The sequence below is a fragment of the Magallana gigas genome, chromosome 1 (genome assembly GCF_963853765.1).
Source record: "Magallana gigas chromosome 1, xbMagGiga1.1, whole genome shotgun sequence".
Taxonomy (NCBI): domain Eukaryota; kingdom Metazoa; phylum Mollusca; class Bivalvia; order Ostreida; family Ostreidae; genus Magallana; species Magallana gigas.
In genome coordinates, this window is record NC_088853.1 from 60,752,142 (window position 1) to 60,773,983 (window position 21,842).

Sequence of the window (21,842 nt, forward strand, 5' to 3'; positions counted from 1 at the left end):
GCTTCATAACTCAAAAGATTTTTAACTGATTTTGATGAAATTTTCAGAGATTTTTGCAAGTTAGCGTCCCTTAAGAATGTTAAAATTTTGAAGAAAACGTCACCTCTGTTTTGACGTGACGTCATTTTTAAAAATTTCAAAAAGTCATTTTGTCCCGGACTTTTCTCAAAAATGCTTTAAGATAGAGGCTTGAAATTTTCAATGGTTATGATTTGGTCGATTTACCTCTGTAATAAGGCTGGAAATGAAAATCTGTCACTTCCGGTCCAAACCGGAAGTGAAACAAATTTTATGAAAAAATGGATTTTCTGATCGAATCAAAAATGTATATGTGTTTTATAGAGGTTAATAAGCTGAATCTAACACTGAAAGCCGTTTTTAAATCGGACGATGCATTACAGAGATATCTGGGTTTAAAAATTGATTTTTCCGGAAATTTTGATTCCACCTCCTTGGTTCAAAAAATAGCGTAATGTTTTTAGTTAAGTTAACTCGTACCAAAAATAATTGTTAAGTTGTTCTTAAACACATTCGGATTTTTTTTGTTAAGTCGTTCTTGAAATCAAATTGGTTTTTGTTAATTCGTACTTAAAATCATTCGGGTTTTGTTAAGTCGGACCAGGAATAATTCGATTTTTTTCATCTTTTTAGTTTAGTTACTCTTGTTATTGGTTTAAGAGCTCTGCTTCTTACAGGAACTTCCAGCTTTACTTCCGACATTAACGGAAGACCCACTCGTTGCTTTGCAACGAGCTTTGCTCTAGTTATTATTCTTTTTCTTTTCTTCTGACTCCTTTTTTGCTTCATAACTCAAAAGGTTTTTAACCGATTTTGATGAAATTTTCAGAGATTTTTGCAAGTTAGCGTCCCTCAAAAATGTAAAAGTTTTAAAGAGAACGTCACCTCTGTTTTGACGTGACGTCATTTTTAAAAATTTGAAAAAGTCATTTTGTCCCGGACTTTTCTCAAAAACGCTTTAAGAGAGAGGCTTGAAATTTTGAATGGTTATGATTTGATCGATTTACCTCTGTAATAAGGCTGGAAATTAAAATCTGTCACTTCCGGTCGAAACCGGAAGTAAAACAAAATTTTCGAAAAAATGAATTTTCTGATTTAATCAAAAATGTATATGTGTTTTGTAGAGCTTATTAAGCTGAATCTAACACTGAAAGCCGTTTTAAAATCGGACGATGCATTACAGAGATATCGGGGTTTAAAAATTGATTTTTCCGGAAATTTTGATTCTGCGTCCTTGGTTTAAAAAGTAGCGAAATGTTCAAAGTAAAATTAACTCGTACCAAAAATAATTGTTAACTCGTACTTGAACAATTCGGATTTTTTTTTTGGTAAGTCGTTCTTGAAATCGGAAAGGTATTTGTTAAGTCGTACTTAAAATCATTCGGATTTTGTTAAGTCGTACCAGGAATAATTCGATTTTTTCATCTTTTTATTTTTGTTACTCTTGTTAATGGTTTAAGAGCTCTGCTTCTTACAGGAACTTCCAGCTTTACTTCCGACATTAACGGAAGACCCACTCGTTGCTTTGCAACGAGCTTTGCTCTAGTTAATTATTCTTTTTCTTTTCTTCTGACTCCTTTTTTGCTTCATAACTCAAAAGGTTTTTAACCGATTTTGATGAAATTTTCAGAGATTTTTGAAAGTTGGCGTCCCTCAAAAGTATTAAAATTTTAAAGATAACGTCACTCCCGTTTTGACGTGACGTCATTTTTAAAAATAAAAAAAAGTCATTTTGTCCCGGACTTTTCTCAAAAACGCTTTAAGATAGAGGCTTGAAATTTTCAATGGTTATGACTTGGTCGATTTACCTCTGTAATAAGGCTCGAAATGAAAATCTGTCACTTCCGGTCCAAACCGGAAGTGAAACAAATTTTTCGTAAAAATGAATTTTCTGATCAAATCAAAAATGAAAATGTGTTTTGTAGACCTTAACAAGCTGAAACTAACACTGAAAGCCGTTTTAAAATCGGACGATGCATTACAGAGATATCGGGGTTCAAAAGTTGATTTTTTCGGAAATTTTTATTCCGCGTCCTTGGTTTAAAAAATAGCGTAATGTTCAAACTAAAATTAACTCGTACCAAAATTTTTGTTAAGTCGTACTTGAACACATTCGGATTTTTTTTTGTTAAGTCGTTCTTGAAATCGGAAAGGTTTTTGTTAAGTCGTACTTAAAATCATTCGGATTTTGTTAAGTCGTACCAGGAATAATTCGATGTTATCATCTTTTTATTTTAGTTACTTTTGTTATTGGTTTAAGAGCTCAGCTTCTTACAGGAACTTCCAGCTTTAGTTCCGACATTAACGGAAGACCCACTCGTTGCTTTGCAACGAGCTTTGCTCTAGTTCTTCTTCTTATTCTTCTTCATCCAAATTTGTCCATGCCGTAACTTAAATACCCTTTGACATTAAGACTTCAAACTTAGAACATAAGTAAATGGTATTGAGAAGGAGTGCACGCCACCAAAAGTTTTGACCTTGACCTATTTTGTCAAGCTTTTCATAAAAAATATTGTCTGGACCATAACACAAGACTCCTTTAACATACATACTTTAAACTTGTATCATAGATAGATGGTATATAACCTAGTTGTACCTTACCAAAATTTTTGACCTTGACCTAGAATTTTTATTTCAAGGTTATATTAGAAAAAACTTCATTGTTCAACTCCTGAATATACTTTGACAGAAGGACTTCAAACTTTAAACAAAGAACAATAATAATTCACTTAGGTGTACTATTGAATCATATTTTACCTTGACCTTGTTTTACTCAAGGTCAAATTAAAAAAAGAAAGAAAAAAATAAAAAAAGTTTGCCTGGGTCATAACTTTATTACCCTTTGACATTAAGACTTCAAACTTTGAACATAGGTAGATGGTCTTGAGAAGGAGTGCACACCTCCAAAAGTTTTGACCTTGACCTATTTTGTTCTTCAAAGTCAAGCTTTTCATAAAAAATATTTTCCGACAATAAGATAAGACTCCTTTAACATACAGACTTTTAACTTGTATCATGGATAGATGATATATAACCTGGTTTAACCTTACCAAAATTTTTGACCTTGACTTAGAATTTTTATTTCAAGGTCAAATTAGAAAAAACTTCCATGTTTAACTCCTGAATATACTTTGACAGAAGGACTTCAAACTTTAACAAAGAACAATAAATAATACACCTAGGTGTACTATTGAATAATATTTGACCTTGACCTTGTTTTACTCAAGGTCAAATTAAGAAAGAAAAAAAGTTTGCCTGGGTCATAACTTTAATACCCTTTGACATTAAGACTTCAAACTTGGAACATAGGTAGATGGTATTGGGAAGGAGTGCACGCCACCAAAAGTTTTGACCTTGACCTATTTTGTTTTTCAAGGTCAAGCTTTTCTTAACAAATATTGTCCGGACCATAACACAAGACTCCTTTAGCATACAGACTTTTAACTTGTATCATGGATAGATGGTATACAACCTAGTTGAACCTTACCAAAATTTTTGACCTTGATCTAGAATTTTTATTTCAAGGTCAAATTAGAAAAAACTTCCTTGTTCAACTCCTGAATATACTTTGACAGAAGGACTTCAAACTTTAAACAAAGAACAATAATAATACACTTAGGTGTACTATTGATTTATATATGACCTTGACCATGTTTTACCCAAGGTCAAATTAAGAAAAAGATAATAAAATGTTATCTGGGTCTGGGTAACATATAGCTGACATCATTCTTTTTCAATTGTTAAATTTGCCCCATATTACAATCCTTGGGGAGAAGGGGAGACATGTGGGTTTTTTTGGTTAAAAAAACAATACCCACTAGTTAAATGTATTATTGATTCTATTGATTTCAATATTTTATGCAATTTCTATTGTAGAATTACATTGAGTACCTCAGAACTGACTTGTGACCAGGAAGACTCCTCTGAAGATGAAGAATATGAGCCTAGCTTTCATCTATCAGTTAAGTAATTATTATAATATATACAAAGTTTAAGTACAGATGAAAAAATATTTGACTATTAGAAATAAAAACAAGATATTTGATTATCCAAAAGATAACAATTCAATTTTGATTTTTTACTAAAGATTTGATAATGGCATAATTTCAGAGGAGTCGGATCCAGAAGAAAATGAAGAGGAGGAAGAAAGTGTAGGTAGACATTCTGAGTGTAATGTGCAAGTGATCCGAAAACATGAGTAGTAAGGGGGATAGTCTGAGGGCACTTTATGGTCACCCTTGAGAGGGCCGTCTGAGGGCACCACTGTTGAGGGCCGTCTGAGGGCACCACCCTTGAGAGGACCGGAGGGCACCACTGTTGAGGGCCGTCTGATGGCACCACCGAGAGGGCTGTCTGAGGGCACCACTGTTGTGGGCCGTCTGAGGGCACCGTGCTTAGTTATATTAAGTCCGATTAACTCAAGTTTTCAGTTAAATCTCGAAATTCATAGGAAAAAACACCAGCTTTTCAACAGTAAGTCATACATAGTGATATATGGCTAATTTATTCTTTGTCTCATTAATAAACCTAACCTCTAATACTATTAAAAAAATTAAAAAAAAGTTGTTGATCAAAAACATTTATTTGACAATATCAATAATTGAATACACGTGACAAAATCGTTAATTTATTACACATGACAATATCAATAATTTAATATACATGATTTTATAATATATATATATATATACATATACAATGATATTTATCCAAAACAAATGTTTATATTGAAAACAGTTACTTCTTACAAGTACTTTAATACTGTTTGCTTTTAAAGCTTTGGATGAAAGTTTGTCATAAAGTTTTCAATATAATTTACCAACATTGATGTCTGGAGCAAGTCCACGCGGACACTGTCAAAAAATTCTTTGAGAGCATTTAACTCCTCTTTAAGAGGATATTGGGATGTTTCCCTCCAAAACCCAGGTGTTAGAATAGGTGAGAGCCCAGATGTTGATGTCTGGGTCTCTCCAGGTGTCGATAGAGAGATGGGCTGGGTTGGTGCATGAAACTCCCGGTGCATCATAGATCTCGATGATGATGATGATGATGATGATGATGATGATGGGTTTACTCTTGTCACCGGTTGGAGCGCAGAAGTGGGGCATTCCAATGATGCGAGGCTATATTCCGGTAGCTCAGGACCCGGTGAAGCCGGGCTGTGATCCCGTGAAACGGGGATGTATATTGGTGAAGCGGGGCTGTATTCCGGTGAAACGGGGATGCATTTCGGTGAAGTGGGGCTGTAATCCGGTGAAACGGGGATGTACAAAAATGTATATTGGTGAAGCGCGACTGTATTTCGGTGAAGCGTGACTGTATTGGTTATGTAGCCGAAAAGTTTTCCTGGTGCACATCCGCCGCTCCAGCTTCCTGTGCTTCTCTGGGTTTTCCTCTCTGAAACAAAAAAAATAAAATTGCATATTTAAAATCAAACTTTAAATATAAAATATGGTATATAATTGATTTACTCAAGACACTGATTAAAAGTCTATACGAGTACATTTCCATATAAATTCTATACCTGAATGTTTTCAGAACTGGGGCTTCCTCTGTTTCTTCTTGAGTGAATTTCACTCTTTTCTTTTCAATTGTTCTATGGAAATTGATACAAAAAAATAATTTTACAATTCAGATATTTTGATTAAACATGATAGACAGTGTTTTAATGTAAATTCATAGTTTTGGAATTAAATTGGTAAATTGCTTTCATTTGTGAAACTCTTTGAAAGAAAAATACTCAATTCATCACATTTTTATTAAGATAAAAAAAAGTTTATAACACACTTCTTATCGGAATAAAACAAGATGCAATTATTTTGATTAGTTACGACATAAAAATGTATACCTCCTCTGAAGAATCAAAGAATCTTCTGCATCCTCAATTTTCCTCTTTTTGGAGGGTGAGGGATTTGGTTCTTCGCCATGTACGTCCTTGGGAGAATTTCTTGTTTAAAGAAAAATATATAAAAACAAGAACTCTATCAATTTGATTTTAAAATTTCTGTATTTGTTAACTTTATCTATTGCGCTTAAATAAGAAATCAAAACAATAAAAAAAATGTCAAAAAGTCAGAACATACCCTGGATTAAAGACCACCGAAAAGTTGTGACCCAGCTCTACCCATTCCTACTCAAAGTCTCGAAACTCTCTTCCAGGTGAAGAAGTAATGGTGTTTTCACTCTTCTTGTTATCCCTGAAAAGACAGTGATCCAAGAAAGATAACTAGGATTATTTTTTGATTGATCAATCTCTATCCAGAGTTATCTACTTCACTAATTTGTCGTTTTACAAGGTGAAGTGCGAGACTTGGTAGAGAATGTTTCTTTAATTTGAAATAACGTCGGCATAGGTTGCACCGTGTTTTCAAAAATTTGTGTCCAATAAATATTCATTTAAAAGAATATTACCGGAAGTAAAAGTTTAGATAACTCATACAACGTTTTCATGGTTCTCTACTTTCGCTATATTACCGGAAGAAGTTTAGACAACTCGTACAACGTTTCAACTTTCAGAATAAGAATATTACGATATCGATAATTCGGGTTTTTTTTTCTTTTTAAAAATATATGCATAATCGCCCGAGTTTTTTTGCACGTAAGCCAATCTATTTCTAGATGAGGTCTCGATAGGAGGTCCACGGACAGACTTAGACGCCATCGAGGCTCAATCCCCCTTTGCAAATTAAAATAATGAATAAACTTACCATAGCATGGCGTTCCAAACCTCCTTGTCCGACTCTCAAGATCCTGGGGGTATATTTTCTGTCTACAGGATTGTACGAAAAACGCCCGAATTACAGCGCTCGGGGTAAACACCCACACACATGGTTTTCGTGTTCCAGTGCAGTCCGCCACCCCGTTGTTAGACATGCATATTGCACAATGCGGAAATAAAGCATCGATTTGAATGAATAAACACCAGATGGTTAGACACCACAAAATCGGTTTTTTGAAAATGTCCACCATGATGGTGTGACCACTATCTAGTGCCCGGTAATAGTTACCGCCGCACGTGCAGAATCTCTGTCACATGACTTGGTAAATTCGAATATCATTGGATGTAGGGTATAGTGCACAATTCCAACCCACATAGTTTTAATTAAAATGATGACAGATATTTTAAAAAAAAACAGTGCAAAATGCAAGCCGTTATTGTTTTATTTATTTTAAAAAATGATGACATAGTACAAATCTCTCTCTCTCTCTCTCTCTCTCTCTCTCTCTCTCTCTCTCTCTCTCTCTCTCTCTCTCTCTATGTGTTGTATACCGTAAACCTTCATAGAATCAAAATGATGACAGATATTGGGGTCTAGTGACGATTGATTTTTTTTTTAATGTGATGAGTGTTATATGTGACGTGTGTACACCCATGCCATCGCACATCGAAAGTGTACATGATCTACTAATATTGTCTATAGTGGCTCGCTTTTGAATGGATTTAGTACTTCATTGAAAATACATCAGTACTAGTTACAAGATATGACTAAATTAATTTAGTTAAACTCACTTCGATGATCTGTTGTGAATGACTACATGGATGAGGCGCGACATGTAAATGGTGTAAAAATGACGAGCAGGTTTATATAATATAGCTAAGATATCGTCATTTTAAAGGGAAAATTAAACACAGTTTATTTATATAATATTAACATGGCAACACACACGAATGATAAGAAAAAAAACGCGCGCAGTCCTCATACACCTGCATGGTACTTTTCTTAAATGTGATTGAACTTTAAAACAAACAAACAAACGATTACAGAAAAGGTGCGGTCCTCGTGCAGCTGGTACTTTTCTAAAAGGTGATTGAACTTTACAAAAACAAACAAACAAACAAACAAACAAAACCTCGTTTCGAAAATCAAGTGGTGTCATGGCATTTTCAACTTTAATGAATGAATTTAAAACAATAAACCAGGTCTAATAATAATAATAATAATAGAATTTTAGCATACAAACAAAGTGTGCACGAAAGTTTCTAACAGATGTTCTAAAAGGTGATTGAACTTTAAAAACCTGGCTTCGGAGATCAATAATTTTGATCAAAGTCTAAGATGTAGAAAAAGCGCGCATGGTCATCATCGTGCGCGCGATAGTTTCTAAAAGATGCTCTTAAAGGTGATTGAACTTTAAAAAACCATTCTTCGGATATCAAGTCCGGCTATGACCATTAAACTTTATGTAGATGTTATTCTTATAGCATTTTAGCATAGAAACACATAAGATGTAGAAAACGCGCGCATGGTCGTAATGCGCGCGACAGGTTTTTTTTCGAAAATGAAATAAAAATTTTAATTTGATTGTGTTTATTTTTAAACATATTTTATTGATGAAATCAAAAGAATTTGGAATTAATGTCCCTCTAGATCTCCTAAAGATTTATATTACAAAACGTCATGCTAGATATCAAACAATATAACTTGCAAAAATTAAGTACATAATGTCATGTTTGTTAATAAACGATAGAGATTACTTGTTCAGTAACTTATATGGCATCTACAAAGTTTCATCTATAAATCTGTGTACAGCAGTAAACACGTTTAAATATATTAGTTTGCAAAGGAAAAGTATTATCACCACATAGTAGCAAATTAATAAAAAAATGTCGATTAAACAAATAAGTAATTCTTACACGGATTTGGTCATTTTTGTGAATGAGGTGGGAAATAAAGAACCATGCAATTTTAATTAATTTGATTAAGTGGAATACGTATATAGGATATTTCTTTTTTCATATTTAGGATAATATAATTGATAGGTAATAAAATATAATATAATATATTATGTATTGAATAATTATGGCATATACGATTTCTTACTACACCACGTACAGAAAAAAAAAACAAAAAAACGCGCGCATAATCATAGAAATTGCGCGCACAATTATAGCGTGCGCGCTGAATTTAAATGAGACAATTTTTAATTTACATAGAAACAATTGAAAGACTCCAAACGCTGCACATATCGCCCCTTAAAAAATCAGTATAAATAAAACAGATAAATGTAAAGTAAACCAGAGTGAAAAGGGACTCTACTGTTACAAATGGCAGAAGAATTTTTCAACGTTATGTAAGTCTTTATCATTTTTTTAAAATTATCTACATGTCAACAAAATGAGCGACGATATTCTTTTAAATGAATATTCATTGGACACAAATTTTTGAAAACATGGTGCAACCTATGCCGACGTTATTTCAAATTAAAGAAACATTCTCTACCAAGTCTCGCACTTCACCTTGTAAATCGACAAATTAGTTAAGTAGATAACTCTGGGTAGAGATTGATCAATCAAAAAATAATCCTAGTTATCTTTCTTGGATCACTGTCTTTTCAGGGATAACACGAAGAGTGAAAACACCATTACATTTTCACCTGGAAGAGAGTTTCGAGACTTTGAGAAGGAATGGGTAGAGCTGGGTCACAACTTTTCGGTGATCTTTAATCCAGGGTAAGTTCTGACTTTTTGACATTTTTTTTTTTATAATTTTTATTTCTTATTTAAGCGCCATAGATAAAGTTAACAAATACAGAAAAATTAATAGAGTTCTTCAAGTTTTTATATATTTTTCTTTAATCAAGAAATTCTCCCAAGGACGTACATGGCGAAGAACCAAATCCCTCACCCTCCAAAAAGAGGAAAATTGAGGACGCAGAAGATTTTTTGATTCTTCACAGGAGGAATACATTTTTATGTCGTAATTAATCAAAATAATTGCATCTTCTTTTATTCCGATAAGAAGTGTGTAATAAAAAACTTTTTTTATCTTAATAAAAATGTGATGAATTGAGTATTTTTCTTTCAAAGAGTTTCACAAATGAAAGCAATTTACCAATTTAATTCCAAAACTATGAATTTTCATTAAAACACTGTCTATCATGTTAAATTAAAATATCTGAATTGTAAAATTATTTTTTGTATCAATTTCCATAGAACAATTGAAAAGAAAAGAGCGAAATTCACTCAAGAAGAAACAGAGGAAGCCCCAGTTCTGAAAACATTCAGGTATAGAATTTATATGGAAATGTACTCGTTTAGACTTTTAATCAGTGTCTTGAGTAAATCAATTATGTACCATATTTTTATCATTTTTCTATATTTTATATTTAAAGTTTGATTTTAAATATGCAATTTTATTTCTTTTGTTACAGAGAGGAAAACCCAGAGAAGCACAGGAAGCTGGAGCGGCGGATGTGCACCAGGGAAACCTTTCAGCTACCTAACCAATACAGTCCCGCTTCACCGAAATACAGTCGCGCTTCACCAATATACATCCTCGTTTCACCGGATTACAGCCCAGCTTCACCGAAATACATCCCCGTTTCACCGGAATACAGCCCCGCTTCACCGAAATACATCCCCGTTTCACCGGAATACAGCCCGGCTTCTCTGAAATACATTCCCGTTTTACCGGAATGCAGCCCCGCTTCACCGGGTCCTTAGCTACCGGAATATAGCCTCGCATCATTGGAATGCCCCACTTCTCCGCTACAACCGGTGACAAGAGTAAACCTATCATCATCATCACATCATCATCATCATCGAGATCTATGATGCACCGGGAGTTTCATGCACAAACCCAGCCCATCTCTTTATCGACACCTGGAGAGACCCAGACATCAACATCTGGGCTCTCACCTATTCTAACACCTGGGTTTTGGAGGGAAACATCCCAATATCCTCTTAAAGAGGAGTTAAATGCTATCAATGAACTTGCTGACGGTGTCTGCGTGGACTTGCTCCAGACATCAATGTTGGTAAATTATATTGAAAACTTTATGACAAAATTTCATCAAAAGCTTTAAAAGCAAACAGTATTAAAGTACTTGTAAGAAGTAACTGTTTTCAATATAAACATTTGTTTTGGATAAATATCATCGATATATATATATATATATATATGTTTGAGTTTGTATACATGTGTAAAGCTTTTAGTATTTTTATAAGTTACTTTCTAATCCCCCCCCTTTTTGTGCTTTGTTGAGTGAATATATATTTATATAAACTAAATATTTTTTTGTACATAAAACTTATTAAAGATACATCGTATGTTATAAAATCATGTATATTGAATTATTGATATTGTCATGTGTAATAAATTAACGATCTTGTCACGTGTATTCAATTATTGATATTGTCAAATAAATGTTTTTGATCAACAACTTTTTTTTTTATCTTTTTTAGCTCACCGAGACGAAGTCAGGGGGGAGCTTATGCTACACCTTCGGCGTCGGCGTCGGTGTCGGCGTCCGGACCTGGTTAAAGTTTTTGTTGCAGGTCCTGTATCTAAGCTATAACTTGTCCTATCTTCACCAAACTTGCATGGGTGATGCATCTGGACCTACTTATGGACTTGAAAGACTTGGATGCTGAATCTGAGTCCTAAATTTCAGATGCTGGAGGAAGTTAAGGTTGTTAATCCAGGTTAAAGTTTTTGTTGCAAGTGCCCTTTGATAGCAATATCTAAGTTACTGCAGGTCCGTACTTCACCAAACTTGCATGGATGGTGTGTCTTATGATACTGATGCACCCGACAGGCTTGAGTGCTGAATCTGAGCTATAGGTTTCGGATGCTGGAGGAAGTTAAGGTTTTTGGAGCAGGTTAAAGTTTTTGTTGCAGGTGCCCTTTGATAGCAATATCTAAGTTACTTCTGGTCCGTACACAGGATGAATGACCATCTTTAAGTCCTCCTTAAAGATAGCTTAAAGGTGTTTAAAGGTAGCTTAAAGACGATCTTTAAGCCACCTTTAAGCTACCTTTAAGCTATAAGTATTGCTTAAAGGTGGCTTAAAGAAAGCGTAAAGATGGCTTAAAGGCAGCTTAAAGACCATCTTTAAGCCACCTTTAAGCCACCTTTAAGGACAACTTATAGGTCCTTAATGTCCAAACTTCTTTAAGCCACCTTTAAGCCACCTTTAAGCTACCTTTAAGCCACCTTTAAGCCATTAAAAAAAAATTAATTCAATATTGTGCTTAATTTCCAACAAAATGTATTAACTTTATGAAAGAAAAGGTATTAAAACGGTTTTTGTTCTAGAAAGAAAAATGAAAAAAAAAAACAAAAAAAAAAACCGGCCACGGCGAGAATTGAACCCGGGACCCTTAGCTTACTAGCATCACCACACATCCTCTGCGCCACGGCAACTTACATATATATGAGCGTTTTTATATCCTATATATCAGTGGATATTGAATCACTGTATTGAATGTGTTTACTTGAAAAGATTTTGACAAACCATTCAGTTTGTAACAATCAATTATATCTAATTTATAAATTAAATTAAATAAAAATGTAAGAAAGAAAATGAAATCATTTCTTTTATTAAATGCATTGATACTATTAGGGTATTTGTTCAATTTCCCGCAATTTCCCGGTTTTCATGATCGCGGCGCCGTTCCAATATGTTTAAATATTTACATGTAATTGTATGTACATGTACATGATTTTTAAACTATCAATTCTATAACAAACAAAATTACCAATTACCGGTGACGTATTTACTGCATGTGGCAATTGCAAATGACTTGTACATACAATTGTATGATGTGCCAGGCCGGGTATATTTGACATATTTACCCTTATACATATATTTAAATAATCAACCCCTATTTATGATCACCGGTACATTAATTAATTAGCCTCAAGATTTTACTCTTACATACATGTATCGTTAATTTGTAGACGTAACATCTTTGAAACCCAGAGCTAGGAAATAATACTTTGAAAATGAATTACAAATGTAAATTAACTTTTATTCACTAGACTTATCGTATACTCGTACATACTAAGATTCAACGCCTTTAGAAACCCTGACGTGCACCTGGGCACACGACACACCTGTTGTGTATATCTTGTATATTCTGTGTTAGTTCCAGGGGTTTTCTAAAGTTGGACAAACAATAGACTTTAATTAGATATACACAAACATGCACCTGGGCACACGACACAACTGCTGTGTATATCTTGTATATTCTGTGTTAGTTCCAGGGGTTTTCTTAAGTTGGACAAACAATAGACTCTAATTAGATATACACAAACGAACAAAACTATGTCTAGACAAACAAAGCAGTAATATCCTGCCCGATATAACAAAGGCAGTTGAGAGTCTTTTCATCTTTAACATGTATCTAGCAGATCTAGAGTTAGAAATAATGAAAATTGAAAAAAAAATACAAACCTTAAACCAATTAACAAATTAAATCATGCATTTTTGGTTCATTATCTTTATTTTGTTTAATAACCGGATGAACTGAGAGAGAGAGAGAGAGAGAGAGAAAGAGAGAGAGAGAGAGAGAGAGAGATTTTTTTCACCGATTAATTTATAATAGGAAACAAACATACTTTAATTAGTTTTACGCACATATTAAGATACAGAGACTGCGCTCATACCTACAATAATTTTGAAACCCCCCCAAAATTATAAAGAATTTTATAACGGCAATCTGTGTCCATCAGAGCGGTGCTGATGATAGCGATCTGTGTTTAATGGAGCGACGATTAAAACCGCCTGGAACACCCCCCCCCTTCCTTGGAAATTATATTATCACTCGGATGACCCCCTCCCATCTCTATAAAAGAGCTTTTGCATTTAATATATGTTTTTATTGTTCAGCTTGATCAATATTGACTTAAAGGCCACTTAAAGACAGTGTAAAGGCAGCGTAAAGAGAGCGTAAATGCCACTTAAAGATGCTTAAAGGTGGCTTAAAGGTGGCTTAAAGGTAGCTTAAAGAAGTTTGGACATTAAGGACCTATAAGCACTTGCTTAAAGGTGACTTAAAGGCGGCTTAAAGGTTGTATAGCCTTTAAGCTCCTTTAAGTCACCTTTAAGCCACCTTTAAGGACTTGCTTAAAGATGGTTTCTCGCCCTGTGGTACTTCACCAAACTTGCATGGATGGTGTGTCTTATAATACTGATACACCAGGCAGGCTTGGGTGCTGAATCTGAGCTATAGGTTACAGATGCTGAACGAGGTTAAGGTTTTTAGAGCTGGTTAAAGTTTTTGTTGCAGGTGCCCTCTGATGATTATATCTTAGTTACTACTTGTCCTAACTTCACCGGACTTCTATGAATGGTGCGTCTTATGATACTGATGCACCAGACAGGCTTGAATGCTGAATCTGAGCCATAGGTTTCGGATGGTGGAGGAGGTTAAGGTTTTTGGAGCTGGTAAAAGTTTTTTAACAGGTGCCCTCTGATGATTATATCTTAGTTATTACTTGTCCTAACTTCACCAGACTTCCATGGATGGTGCGTCTTATGATACTGATGCACCTGACAGGTTTGAATGCTGAGTCTGAGCCATAGGTTTCAGATGCTGGATATGGTTAATTTTTTTGAAACAGGTCACATGTTTAATAGATAATAGTACTATTTCAAACTTGCATAGTTGATTAAACTGTAATATGAATGAATCACAGGGGAAGCTTCAGTGGCAGAGCTTGATCTCCATTATCAAGGATGCTAAAAAATATATGTTAGTTATTACAGGCCCTAACTTCACCAAACTTGAATGGATGGTGTGTCTTATGATACAGATGCACCTAACAGGCATGGATGTTGAATCTGAGCCATAGGTTGCTGATGCTGGAGCAGGTTAAGGTTTTTTATTGCTAGTGCCCTCTGATGAAGATATCTTAGTTATTACTGGTCAGAACTTCACCAGACTTCCATGGAGATGCGTCTTTTGTATACTGATGTACATGACATGCTTGAATGCTGAATCTGAGCAATAGGTTTCGGATGCTGGATGAGGTTTAGTTTTTATTGAACAGGTCACATGTTTTATAGTTGATAGCTTGCATAGTTGATATTATACTATTGTATTATTGTACTATATTATAAATGAAACGAAGAGGTTGCTTAAGATGCAGAGCATGATCTCCATTATCAAGGATGCTAAAGAAATCTCCTATCTCCCTCAAACTTGCTCGATTGATAGATGTGTTTGCTGATAAATGATATAACATGATTCTTATGATATAGTATTGTATGGTATGAAACAATATTGTTTAATATGTACAATATAATATCATATGTAATATTATAAAAAGTTTTATGATACCATATGAAATTTTATCAATTTTTTGAAATTTTATGATATGATATTGTATCATGATATCGTTATGTATAGTATTGTATATTATGATACAATATTGTGTAATATTATATTGTATTATTAATTTATTATTTTATCACATGAATCTATTACATAAGATAATGCAAAATATAATATTGTATCCTATGATACAATATTGTATATTCTATAATATTGTATCATACGATATTGTATAATATGATATAAGCTTCTGTAATATAGAATTATATCACATGAAATTGTATAATATGATACTGTAATATTTTATAATACCGTATCTTAGATATTGTATAATATGATATTGGTTTATAATATGATATATTATCACATCACATGAAATTTTATTGTATGATATTGTAAAATATATAATTGTATCGTATGATACAATATGTATAATATGATATTGTATTATATAATATATTTTACTTTATCACTTAATATTGTATCATTTGATATGATACAATGTTGTATCAAATTATATTGTATCATATGATACAATATCAAATTATGTATAAAAAATGATACAGTATCATACAATATCATACTATATTATACAATATTTTATCATATGTTTTAATGTTATGATGTATTATGTAATATGATATTGTAATATGATACTATATTGTTTTATATATTATGATATTGTATTATGTGATCAAATACAATAACGTATAACACAATGCAATGTCATATCATACGTTACAATATCATATCTCATCATTGTTTATTATGGTATTTTATTGTATTATATGACATATGTTGTAAATATGATAGGATGCAATATTTAATTTTATATTATTGTATTGATTAACATATGAACATATGATTATCATACAATTTTTTTAACATGATATACGATTTTGTGTCAAAACAGACTCCATGAATATCCAAGATCATAAAGTATGATTTTCATTTAATATGATAAAGGTGGTCTCATAAAGGTGAAGTCTCATAAGGGTGATGACTCGTCTCGGTGAGCTTTGTAATCTGTGATTACCTATGTTTTTATTAGTATTATAGTTTAGGTTTATTTATGAGACAAAAAAAAAATTAGCCATATATCACTATGTATGACTTACTGTTACAAAGCTGGTGTTTTTTTACCTTTATGGATTTCGAGATTGTACTGAAAACTTATGTATGACTGACTGTTGAAAAGCTGGTGTTTTTTCCTATGAATTTCGAGAGTGAACTGAAAACTTGAGTTAATCGGATTTAATATAACTAAGCATGGCGCCCTCAGACGGCCCACAATGATGGTGCCCTCAGACGGCCCTCAACAGTGGTGCCCTCAGACGGCCCACAACAGTGGTGCCCTCAGACGACCCTCTCGGTGGGCGGCCCTCAACAGTAGTGCCCTCCGGTCCTCTCAAGGGTTGCCCTCAGACGGCCCTCTTGGTGGTGCCCTCAGACGGACCTCAACAGTGGTGCCCTCAGACGGCCCTCTCAAGGGTGACCATAAAGTGCCCTCAGACTACCCCCCTTACTACTCACGAGAAGAACTTTGGACCTGTGTGTGAGTGACAGTGGACAATGTATGATGAGTGTGAGTATCAATGAGAACACCGGCGGATGTTCGCTTGCTGTCAGTTGTTACCGCTGCGTTGATAGATGGAGGACTGGTATCTAAAGATATAATAATAATAATTTTAAAAAATCAACAACAACATAAAAACGAACAAGAAAAGAGATCAACGCAATTCCTCCCCCATGTTAAACTAAATAATTAACAAACAAAATAAACGAAGAACAAAAAGATAGAAATGATTACAGTTATATATAAAACTCACGCATAGACGACGTGTCAGTCATTGTGATCGTTGTTTGGTCTGAAGAAAAAAAATCAAATCCATTCTCTAAAATGCATTAAAACCGTAAACATTCACACAAGATTGATTATACATTAACATGTTTTTCAATTATAGAAGGGGGGTAGGTTTGCTCCCGCCTGCCCCCCCCCCCCCCCCCCCGTTAGATTTTTTCCGGCTCTGTACGTTAACATAAAAATACAAATAAGTTTTAAAACTTGAAACTAACCATACTTTGCATACAATAATTATAAGTAATAATACAAATAATGCAATTATGTACCAGAACAAATCAACTCTTCTCCCACAGAGTGACAGGGCATGCTTGATTTTTTTTGTAAATTGTACATGGTCAGGAGAATATTACGTAAGTCAAGGCTGCGTGCAAATTTCTTGATGGTCAGCAGTATGTTTACAGGTCTAGGATTGGTCAAGAGTGACAGGAGGTGGAGTTTTCCAATACAACGATACCGCATATTTTTGAGAAAGAAAGAAAAGGATAGAAAGAACAATTATTCACACAGGTGATAAACCGCGTTTAGCAACGTGGAGTTGAAAGGAAGGAAGAAGTGATAGAAAGAAAATATTTTTTTACCTGCACAATACAGGGTTTTTTTGAAGTATCCAGAAGAAAAATTTCTTTAATATTATTTTCAAAGCAGAAATGTGTATAGTGTTCAACTGGTCGGCAGCCGGGTCCTGCGATCATTAATTGTAGAATTATATCACTGGATATATTTGTTTTCTATTTCACACTGTACTTTAACATATTGAGCATCCAGCGGACACACAATTTCACCCTTACATTCCACAGAAAATGGAGTGCAGTCACAGAAATTGCATTCAAATGCTGATCTGCATCCGATCATAGAAATAAAGATTGTAATGAAATGCATTTGTAAATATATATATATGCAGAATCAAAATCTGACAAACTTATCCTCTTTCTGTATGAATTGAATGAAAATGATCAGAAATTTTTCAACTTGACTTTGATATAATATACGCCTATCATTGTCTCATTGATTAGAACTGACACAATAATGTTAAAGATAATTGTGCTATTTCATTTTGTTATACTTTCATGTTAAATACTGAAATCTGATTGGTTTAGACCCAGTTCATAATCCGTTCTATTACCCTCAACGCTGGCAACGCACTTAGCAATGGGTAACATTAAAAATTGTTACATGCGCGAAAATTATGCGCGTACGGTTCGCTGTAGAATACACGTTATTCCTATGTAAGAGCAGTTAAGTTTTCTTTAAAATTAAGACATTCAGTATAACAAAATTAATAGTGCCTGTTTGGAAGGATAACAGTTGAAATTGACACCCCTCGAAAACCATTGTCAACCTCCGCTTTGCGTCGGTTGACAATGATTTTCTCGGGGTGTCAATTTCAACTGTTACCCTCCCAAACAGGCACTATTTATATAGTGTCACCCGTACGGTTATACGATGTAATATCATGTTACCCTGATCCCACTCTCAGGTGATGATATATTGTTGAAAGTAGTCACACTTATTCACGAAAGTTTACAGTATCTGGTCAAATTAATAAATAAACCCCTCGTATACACACAATGTATGTATGTAGTATGTACCTAAACTTTTAGGATGAAAATGTTAATGCACGCACGGATCCAGAAAATTTTTCGGGGGGGGGGGGGGGTCCGAATGATAATTGTGTTTGCCAGGGGTAAGGAGGTCCAAGGCATATGTGCGATAATTTTACTATTCATTCATTCATCTTTTATTTCCTCTATAAAGAGATACAGAATTAAGAATTAAGTTAATTAACACATTAATCTATGTACAAGAACCCCCCCCCCCCCCCGCAAACTCTCTAGATCCGCGCATGCAATGAATTAAGGGCCCCACCCTTCTTTCAATTCAGTAATGATTTTAAAAAATATATAAAGACAGAATATCTTCGTTTCTGTAAATGAACAGAATTTAAATGTTTTTCATTCCGTTATTCTAAAGTTAAGGGGAGGGGTTATAGCGTTACATCGACACACCTATGACAATAAGAAGTTAAAATCTCTTTTTCTAAAAAAAATCGGTTTCTATTGTTTTTGTTTATTCTTGCAGATTTTAGGGTGGTTTTTAAAAATTCACCAATGATATTCCTTCAAAAAATAGTTTTAAGGGGGTGAAACAATAATGTTATTATTTTTTTTTTTATCTCAAGTCGATGCATCTGTAAGGATATGCGCCACGTGATTCGGGATCTTACCCGGATCACAAAGTTTCTGAAAAAAACACGCTGTGCCCGTGAGTATCAGACTTTTCTTATGGATTTTGGAAATTACACGCATCTGGTTGGTTGCATTTGATATTTTTTTTTTTTTTTTTTTTAGTGTTGAACAAATAGAAAATGAGAGGCGAACGAGGTATTTAATCATTATTTTAAACGTAGTTTGGTTATCTTGATGAGATTTGTTGTTACACAATAATCCCCTCCTAAAAATAATATTGATTTTTTTTTTTACATTACCTTAGAGTACACCTTTGAAGTAAGTTAATATTGCTTTGTAGTTGATACAAATTAGCAAAAGAAGAATCTTTAAAATCCACCAAAATTGTTATCTTTAATATACATACAGATAGCTTTATTTATATAAATTTATTTATTTATAGCACACCCAAGAGACCAAGGGGAATAGGGTCAGTAACTCAAACATGATTTAGTCTGATCTTACAACAGAGTTAAATCAATCAAGTTTTGTTGTTATATTTTGTATTGTTTTTTTTTTCCAGAAAGCCGCCTAACGCCCCTGTGCGAAACCCGTTAGTATCGTACACATTTACGTTTTATTGCATTTTTAAAAAATCATTACTGCGTAATATTTTAATTTGTTTGTACTGATATGTTTTGTTTGTTTTATTTCAGAAGAGAAATTATCTCAATAAGTGACGAGTAAGTAAAAATATCTTTATTTTTATCATAAGAAAACAACAATTAAAAAAATATTCGATGAAAAGTTCGGATCTCCATTCTGAATATGTTCAATGACTTATAAATCAAAGCTAACGTATTATTCTGTTACTTATTATTCAATTTCTTTATTTTTTAGTTCCACTTTTGAGGAGTTTGTGAAGTTCATGAACTGGAGCAGGTCTGTTATTTTATTTATAGTACAATTTTTTTTTGCGACGTAAAATTTACGCATTCATATTATGAATATATATATATATATATATATATATATATATATATATATATATATATATATATATATATATATATATATATATATATATATATATATATATATATAAATCTGATTTAGGCATTGAGGAGACCATACCCTAAAATGTAGTTTAGGGAGACAATATACAAAATTTTTATATGTGCATATTTTTTATTGCAAATAGTCATTTAGAGGTCTTCAAGATTCAAATAACTTTACATGTGTTTTAATTTTTCAATATATCTTGTCCTTAAAAAAATACAGCAAAAATGGTCTCCTTAATATTTTGTTACTCTCTCATAAGGCTTAAGGAGACCGTGCATATATTTTCATATATATTTTTTATGGCTTAAGTAGACCATTCTTTTTTCCCATAATTTTCATGATTTGCAAGTGCTCTATCATTTTTTATCGCCACGCAACATAGAATTAAGATATAATGCAAGGTCACTGTGTACATGTGCATGTATATGTAAGCTTTGTTAATATCTCACATAGTTGATGGTGTGGACTTTTAATATTCATAGATGGTCATTTAGAGGTCTGTGGAATGGCAATCACAGGATGAATGACCATCTTTAAGTCCTCCTTAAAGATAGCTTAAAGGTGTTTAAAGGTAGCTTAAAGACGATCTTTAAGCCACCTTTAAGCTACCTTTAAGCTATAAGTATTGCTTAAAGGTGGCTTAAAGAAAGCGTAAAGATGGCTTAAAGGCAGCTTAAAGACCATCTTTAAGCCACCTTTAAGCCACCTTTAAGGACAACTTATAGGTCCTTAATGTCCAAACTTCTTTAAGCCACCTTTAAGCCACCTTTAAGCTACCTTTAAGCCACCTTTAAGCCATTAAAAAAAAATTAATTCAATATTGTGCTTAATTTCCAACAAAATGCATTAACTTTATGAAAGAAAAGGTATTAAAACGGTTTTTGTTCTAGAAAGAAAAATGAAAAAAAAAAACACAAAAAAAACCCGGCCACGGCGAGAATTGAACCCGGGACCCTTAGCTTACTAGCATCACCACACATCCTCTGCGCCACGGCAACTTACATATATATGAGCGTTTTTATATCCTATATATCAGTGGATATTGAATCACTGTATTGAATGTGTTTACTTGAAAAGATTTTGACATACCATTCAGTTTGTAACAATCAATTATATCTAATTTATAAATTAAATTAAATAAAAATGTAAGAAAGAAAATGAAATCATTTCTTTTATTAAATGCATTGATACTATTAGGGTATTTGTTCAATTTCCCGCAATTTCCCGGTTTTCATGATCGCGGCGCCGTTCCAATATGTTTAAATATTTACATGTAATTGTATGTACATGTACATGATTTTTAAACTATCAATTCTATAACAAACAAAATTACCAATTACCGGTGACGTATTTACTGCATGTGGCAATTGCAAATGACTTGTACATACAATTGTATGATGTGCCAGGCCGGGTATATTTGACATATTTACCCTTATACATATATTTAAATAATCAACCCCTATTTATGATCACCGGTACATTAATTAATTAGCCTCAAGATTTTACTCTTACATACATGTATCGTTAATTTGTAGACGTAACATCTTTGAAACCCAGAGCTAGGAAATAATACTTTGAAAATGAATTACAAATGTAAATTAACTTTTATTCACTAGACTTATCGTATACTCGTACATACTAAGATTCAACGCCTTTAGAAACCATGACGTG

The 21,842-nt window shown here is 33.4% G+C and overlaps 1 long non-coding RNA gene across 1 annotated transcript; it reads left to right on the forward strand.

The window, feature by feature from the left end:
- Positions 1-19,273: 19,273 nt before the first annotated feature.
- Positions 19,274-20,051, forward strand: LOC136274027 (uncharacterized). Its single transcript, XR_010712288.1, has 6 exons — positions 19,274-19,325; positions 19,437-19,448; positions 19,573-19,599; positions 19,693-19,722; positions 19,826-19,852; positions 20,010-20,051. It is a non-coding gene; the product is annotated as an uncharacterized lncRNA (long non-coding RNA).
- Positions 20,052-21,842: the final 1,791 nt, after the last annotated feature.